Source organism: Helianthus annuus, chromosome 17 (assembly GCF_002127325.2).
Source record: "Helianthus annuus cultivar XRQ/B chromosome 17, HanXRQr2.0-SUNRISE, whole genome shotgun sequence".
Lineage (NCBI taxonomy): Eukaryota > Viridiplantae > Streptophyta > Magnoliopsida > Asterales > Asteraceae > Helianthus > Helianthus annuus.
In genome coordinates, this window is record NC_035449.2 from 5160014 (window position 1) to 5165731 (window position 5718).

At 35.1% G+C, this 5718-nt stretch overlaps 1 long non-coding RNA gene across 2 annotated transcripts; it reads left to right on the plus strand.

The window, feature by feature from the left end:
- Positions 1-270: 270 nt before the first annotated feature.
- Positions 271-2412, plus strand: LOC118489075. Of its 2 annotated transcripts, XR_004886091.1 has the most exons (4): positions 271-321; positions 1283-1369; positions 1699-1795; positions 2358-2412. It is a non-coding gene; the product is annotated as an uncharacterized LOC118489075 (long non-coding RNA). The 2 variants fall into 2 exon arrangements; XR_004886090.1 differs by lacking the exon at positions 271-321 and having other exon boundaries at positions 1258-1369.
- Positions 2413-5718: the final 3306 nt, after the last annotated feature.

The following is a 5718-nucleotide window of genomic DNA, read 5'->3' on the forward strand; positions in this document are numbered from 1 at the left end:
TTTGGGGACTTTTTAGGTTTAAATTGATTTTTGATGTTATTACATTAACGTAGGTACACTGGCTGTGTCTTCTGGATCTGATATGTTTGGATTAGAGCAACAGTCGAGAACGCAACAAACTGATAGAATGGGGAAAGAGTCATCTACAGTAGGTCTCATTTCCATATTTAGTTTAGTGAATATTTTTTTATATTTATTTATATCTCTAAACACTTTTAAAATATTTTCCAGTCTGAGCAGGGAGCATTATTTGAACACCGACGAGTTTATTGACGATGTTGCTGATGAGCTCAAAGCAAGACTCCCCAACAAATAATCATGGTATGTATGATTGATTATTATTTGTTGGTTAATTAATTATTAAATTAGTAATGTCTTTAAGTCTTTACCTAATTTCTTCCTTCCGAAAGAGTTACTTTTAGTTTTTTTTTATATAAAAAGATGGTAATTTTGACCTATTTACTTGCAAACGAGTTGATCCAGCTGTATTTGTATCTAAAACGGGTCAAATAAAACAATGTAAGTAAAATTGGGGTGGCTCAAATGGACTGAACTGGTATGGATATGTAAACTGATAATAACCGGTTTCACCTTTATTGACTACTTGAAATGCAAATGATTGCTTATTGGTTACATGGTGGTCTAGACTTGAGAGTCGGTTTCAAAGATTCTAAAGAGGTATTGTTCCTTATAAGTTTCACTTTATTGGCTTACCTCCTTTTATACTTATATCTTGGAAATAGACCATATAATTAGATGTAACAAATTTTGACCCATTTATATTGGGTTGTTTTATATGTAGATGGTTAAAAAATATAAAGCTATAAAATTTTATCTTAAATGAGTCAAAATAAGAGCTTGAAGTTACCCAAAGTGAGATGGGTTCAATGATTAGTATTTTTTTTTAATATTTTTTGCTGGTCTTTTATTTTCTGTACTTGTAACTGGCATTTTGGCGAATGCTATAAAAGATGCTACTAGACGACCAAGATCGGGTATCATTTAGGGCATGATTTTGTTTATTACTCGGTCGATGCTTCTTGAGTGGTGTTAATATGTGGGTAAGGATGAGCATGGTACCCGTTCGGTACCGGTACTGAAAAACGGGAAAAGTGGGTACCGGTACCGAACATACCGGTTCAGTACGGTACGGTACCGAAAAACGAAGAAAGTGGGTACCGGTATCAGTACTAATATACCCGGTACGGTTCGGTACCGGTTCGAAATGCTCATCCCTATATGTGGATATGTGCTTCTTTGGCTCAATTGCTAAACAATACAGACAACTGTAAGGAATAGCAACTTGAATCCAGTTTGGAATGAAGAGCTTATGCTTTCTGTTCCTCAGAATTACAAGCCTGTTAAAGTGGTAAGTCTAAATGCTTTCACTTATTATTCTCTTCTTAAAACTTCCAGAATTAGTGCATTTGGATCCATAATGCTTGAAATCTTGCCATTTTCATCCGAATCGTTAACTCCATCCATTTTTAACCACAAGTCGGGTGTTTCCGGCAATTAATCTTGCCATTTTGTTACAAATAAACAAAACAAATAGCTAAAATGACGAAAATGCCCTTCACTTAACGAGTTGGATGAAAATGACAAGAATTCAAACCTTTTTGCCTTCATATATGAACTTCATTTGGGTGATTGAGCAATCTGAAAGTGTTTTAATTGTATTTTATTATGATTCCATAGATGACAACAGCCATAGCCATTGGAGATGTTACACAGGAGGTTAAGATATTGCTCTGGTATAATTGTATTTTCGCTTAACGGGTCGTGCCTTGACCAGGTGAGCAGTTTAATATGTTTGATTTTTAAAATTTTGAAAAATATGTTGTGTCATAAGTTAAATTGTTCTGGTATAATACGTCAAATTTTAAAAGATCAAAAAACAATGAGCATCATGTTTTTAATTTAAACGTAAGTATTTTACATAGATCTCTATTCTTTGTTGTAAATTTGTAATCTGAGTGTATTAACATGCAAAAAAAAGTAAAATAATTAAAAACTTTTGGACTAAACATGGCGGGTTCATGTGCGGACACAAGTGAGAAAGATGCAATATTTAACTATAGGATGAGGTATCTACCCACTCAGCAGGTAATGCAAGTATATATAACATGACCTATCTAATTACTCGCGTCGAAAAAACTTAACCCTAACCCATGACCCACATAACCAGTCTAGATGTGTCAAACGGGTTGGCAGGTTGTAAATGGGTTGATAAATTATCTTATATTTTGTTCATTTTAGCTTTGATTAAAAGCGTTGGATCGCGCATTGATGATCGGTCATTTGAAACTGGATAAACTTGGTACTGATTTTGGTGGTTGCATTTTAACCTTTCGCAGATTTGTCGTGTTGAAGACATAGAGCAATGAGTGTCATCGTCAGCACAGAAGGTATGATAACTGCTTCCGAGTTAGGTATTTTTCTTTAAATTTTTAAGCAAGATCTACTTTATCCAAACTGCATGTATATTGACATATAAATACTTGAGATCGTTTCTGCAGGTTGTCGAAATGTTCTATATAGTTTATAATATTGTGTTGTTACTCACTTACTTTTTACATTTGTAGCAGGAAAACATTCTTCAATATGTCAAAAGTCAAGCTCCTATCACAACCGCTAACAATGATGATGCGAATACCAGTTGTGATAATAAAATAAACAAGCGTAAACTGGTTGACGTCTATAATTCTCCAACTTCAAGTAACGTCAAGGATTCGGAGAAAGTTAGCAAGAAAGAGGTTGAGCTTCGTATATCTACGGATTTAAAATTAGTTTTTATGTTTCTTACGTCTTAAACATTAGTCTTAAACATTGTTTTTTTTTTATTATTTCTGTTTGTTGAGTTTACTGTTTGATGCTTATTTTGTTTTCATATGTATGAATAACTCTTACCATTTTTAAAGCAAATAATTTTGTTTTTATTTTAGCTAATCGTCCTTACATTTGACGTTTAAGACTTTTATCACATTGGTCAAAATACTCTATGTACTTTTTATTATTGAAAACTAAATTTTCTTAACTCGGGATGTTCTCGGGTGATAACCTAGTATGAGATAAGTATAGATTTGAGGATACCTTATATGAATGACACGTGTCCAAAACTTGGTTTCTTTTATTTTAGTAGATAGATTTTAGTTAGAGAAATTATTGAGATAAAATTATAAACTTTTTTGTTTCTTTCCTTTTTGAAACTTTCCGAAACTTAAAAAGGTAGACAGCGGTTTAAATTGGTTTGATCTTTCCCAATCATCCTGACTGGAACTTGTACGCTGGGCCAAATGGGTTGAGTCTTTCCTCAACCCAGCTAGCAAAGCTAAGGTATGATCTGAGGAGGGTAAGATGTAGACAGCCCTACCTCTACCCCATAGAAATAGAGAGGCTGTTTCCGATAAGACCACTGGCTTGATAATAATAAAAATAAAGATAATTTACTAAAAATTATCCACGTCGAATTATTTTTGGTCCAAAGGAAAACTCTGGAACACAACCAAATGCTTAAATCTCTTTTTTTACTTCGTTATCTTTCTAGACCGGGAAGAGAGGATCTAAAATTCCTAAGTTGTATTTTCACTAAAAGTGCTCCCTACCTAAAGCTCTAGAAGCTTATAATTGGAAATACCTTTTTGAGTTAAATGTTTGGTTGGTCCCTATGGTTTTCAAAAATTGCAGACTTGGTCCTAGTGGTTTATTAATTATACGCTTGGTCCCAAAACTTGTCAAAAATGCACTCGGTTGGTCCCCAACCCTAACATCAGTTAAATTTCTCAGTTAACTATGTATGAAATGACTATATTACCCTTGAACAGTTAAAAACCTAAAACTAAAAATTAAAAAAATTAAAACACAGTATATGTATATGTATGAACATTCTGCATCATCTTCATCACCATCATCATCTTCATCACCAACCCTCCTCCCTCTTCTCTCCCGTTTTTCCTGCCACAGCCCACGCGACAACCACCTGCACCTTCAATTATCAACTTCCCGTGTCAACTTCCCCTCTTTCGCCAACTTCAGCAACGGAGATCAGAAGCGAAGAGAGAGGAGAGAGACGACAAGAGAGAGAAGAGATCGGAGAAGATGGTGAAACGGCGGTAGCGTCGTCGCTCACGGCGGCGGCGGTGGAGGCACAGGCGGTGGTGCTTGATTCAGGTGGAGGCACAGGCGGTGGTGCTTGATTCAGATGATGATGGTAATGAAGATTTCTTGCCGACTCCAAATTCCCTCAATCTCGAACCCTAATTTTCAACAACATCTTCATCATCTCCATCAGGTAACATCGTCTTTCAATCCAACATCTTCATGGTGATGAAGATGATGACGCTGTGGTTTTGCACAACAACATGTGGGGGTAATTCTTTCTCGTTAAATTGAGTACCGTAATCCCCATCTCTCTGTTCTTCAAGCGAATTAAGAAGATTCAAAGCTTCATCGAGTTTAATCTTTAAGAGGGAATCGTTTGATGAGGATAAATTGATGAATGGGTTTGATGAGAATGATTGGGTGAGTGTAAATTGATGAATGGGTTTGAAGATGATGCAGATAATGATGGAGATGAAGATGATGCAGTGAGTTTTGTTAATAAGCAAGGGTAGTTTGGTCATTTAACATGAACTTAACTGAGAAATTTAACTGATGTTAGGGCTGGGGACCAACCGAGTGCATTTTTGACAAGTTTTGGGACCAAGCGTGTAATTAGTAAACCACTAGGACCAAGTCTGCAATTCCACAGGGACCAACCAAGCATTTAACTCTACCTTTTTATATCCGTTCATGATAGATGTTTTTTTTTTTTTTGTAGGTGTATATAATAATAGACTGGTTTCAAAATTTAGGCTAAGTGTTAATGAATGCAAAGAGGAGCCATAATAGAGTGACATCCAAAAATTGTATGATCGCGTGAAGCGAAACATGGATTCCCAAGGATACTAGGCAGCATCGATCGTACATATTGGTCGTGGTGTAATTATCTTAATGCGTGGCGAGGTTAGTTCAAGTTAGGTGATCATGGATATCCGATAGTAATGCTAAAAGCTATGGCGTCACATGATCTATGGATTTGACATGCTTTCTTTGGTGTTATCAGTTCAAATAATGAGTGAGACCTAATTCTTAACTTGGTTTTAAGAGTAGAATACAAACACATATATTATTTTGCTGACGGAAAATAACCTGAATACGAAGTAACTGTCAAGTCTTCCACATTTTCGGAAGGTGAAAAACAAAAGAAATTCAAGGCAAGCCAAGAATCTGCAAGAACTGATATTGAACGAACATTTAGTGTTTTAACTACGACGTCACATATAGTGCAAAACCCGTCGCATGCACGGTCACCCAAAAAACTGAGGCACGTAATGTATGCTTGTATCGTATAGCATAACATGATTCCTGAATATGATGTTCTAACGATACGTCAATGCGGTGAAAATGACATTGATGAGAATGTTCAATTAGTTGATGAAGCACAACAAGAAGTCTAATATGTGGGTGTTACACAACCAAAATACCCACAACAAACTTCGTACGGATTTCATCGAACATATTTGACTATTCGGTTGTATCAATGAAAACTAATTATCTTGTATATTTTCTAATTATGTAGTTTTTTTAGTAATGTAGTTTTGTTTTGTTTTTAATAAGGTAGCTTAAATTTTTAATTTTTTTACTAATATTTTTTTTCATTTTAATTATTAACTATTT